Consider the following 2229-nt stretch of genomic DNA (forward strand, 5'->3'; position numbering starts at 1 on the left):
GCTCCATGCTGCCATGGACGGTGGCAAAACTCACTCCAGCCTTCCAAAATGTTTGTAATAACACAATTAAATAACCGTACCCATAGGGGGCTTAAACGCTTGAGTTGTTATCACAACTAGCAAATTAGCAAATTAAACGAATTAGCAAATTACAAAAACAAAATCTACCCTGTCCCTTCCCGGGCTTCATAGCAACGGGAAACTTTCAAGAGAAGTTTGCAGTTAAAATGTAAAGGCTTCAGGAGACCAGGACTGAAGTCAAACTGAACCGACGTCCAGACGAAGCCAATGTTTGAGAAACGGTCTTTGTTGCACGAAATAATGTGCACCATTATTGCCTGCCGTCTTGAAGTCAATTACACGTTACTAAATTTAGATATGTTTGTGTGCCACATGCAGCTGAACCCGACCGGGCGAGACGCGCCAGTGGGAGTTTGCATCCCGGCCTGTCCCATCTCTGATTAAAAAATGCATTTTTAATCTCCACAACACGAGTCTAAAAGAGGATCTTTCATTTGACGTTGTAACAAGCGTGGGCAGGGTTGTATGTGAGAAGGGACGGATACTGGATGGATTTAATCAAACTAATTGGCCGAATTTTCAAAGAAATTCAAACTGGTTGATTGTAAAAAAGTAACCATTGGTATTAATTAAAGCCTTCATCGAATGTTACACCAAATATACTTAAAGGGTTAATGTAATGAAATGTGTTTAATGCACCTTTGTGTCCAATTATTTTAACCTCATTTTTAATTTTCATTTTGACATTTTTAAGGGCATTTTGGTGCGTTTGTCACAGTTTTAATGCTGATGCAAATTTGCATATTCATGAGCAAAAGTGTAATGTAATTTTAGGCAGAAACCACAATGTTACAGCTATTTCAGCCCCAAAAGTTGCCGGAATTTTGGACATTTTGCTGTCATTAATTTTCTTTTTTTTGGGTGATTCGTTGTTGTTTCAGTACATGACAGTAGGCTTATGAGCAAAGTTTTCTCACAAATGTTTTCAATGTACAAATTTGGGGTTCACAATTTGAACAGAAAACCCCTAAACTGAACAAGTGTCTTCCTGAAATAACATCACAGCAACAGCGCCCTCAGTTGTCAGGAAAAGGCAGGAATTTAAAGAAATGTTTAAAGAAGCGCACTTTTCAATGAAATTAACCAAAAAGGGATGTCAAAATAGTTTTCATTCATTTAAGAGGAATAGAAAGTTGCACAAAGTATGTTCCAAAGTAAAATTCATGTCATTGCCCCTTTAAGTATGACTACTGTCCAAAAAGGGCAATCCCAAAAAACGTAGTGTCTTTTTGAACCAATTTCACTGACTGACTGACTGACTGACTCCCCGACCGACTCCCCGATAGCCACTTGTAACCGAGTAGTGCTATCGTATAGGATTTCCTCATCACCCCTATGAATCCGACCCATAGTTTTGTGTAGACCAGATGGTAAAAAGACTCCCTGCGAACAGCTGTTCTGAATCAGTTGAGTAGAATTGATAGGCTTACTTTGTCTTGTGTTTCTTCAAAACTTCTTACTGCGCTATCACCCCTAGCAGTTTCAGTCGGCCTTATCTCACGGGCTCGCCTGGACGATTGCCCGCCATTAAGTCATTTTATGACGGCGTCGCATGGCTGGTGTTTGTATACGCTGCGACTAAACATGGCATTAAATCATTGCAATTAAATCATTGCAATGATGTGACATACCGTCATTGGGGCAGCAAATATGTAATCTCGTCACCAGAAAATTCTTTGATCCTACGCGCCTCATACAAAGTGTCTAGTATGCAAACAAAACCGGTAAATCACAATGGAGCAGCGATTTGTAGCTGACCTAATTTTGATATGAAGGTGCGGTCGACTTTTTAGAAATTTGACTCGTACTGTACTTATTTTTTTTCGGGGGGGGAGAGGGGGAAATAAAGTTTCAATAGCAGGCCTTTGTCATTCAAAGCGAAGTTCAAACGAAAATGGGAGTAGTTTTTGTAGCAAATCTGTTATGATCGATATAGTTAATTTATTTTATAACAACACAAGATTCAAATGGGTATGTTTTATGAGCATAGATAAAAACAAGTTACCTTAGTTGCAGCGTATAGTACATATTGCATCGAAAACTGTCCGCGACGCACGCATTGATATCTCTCTAGTTTTAACATTTTCTGGTTGTTATATGCATTCTACATAGACCACTTAGCGTATGTGATGTCAATTACTCAAACGT

Source organism: Patiria miniata, unplaced genomic scaffold (assembly GCF_015706575.1).
Source record: "Patiria miniata isolate m_02_andy unplaced genomic scaffold, ASM1570657v1 HiC_scaffold_20, whole genome shotgun sequence".
Taxonomy (NCBI): Eukaryota; Metazoa; Echinodermata; class Asteroidea; order Valvatida; family Asterinidae; genus Patiria; species Patiria miniata.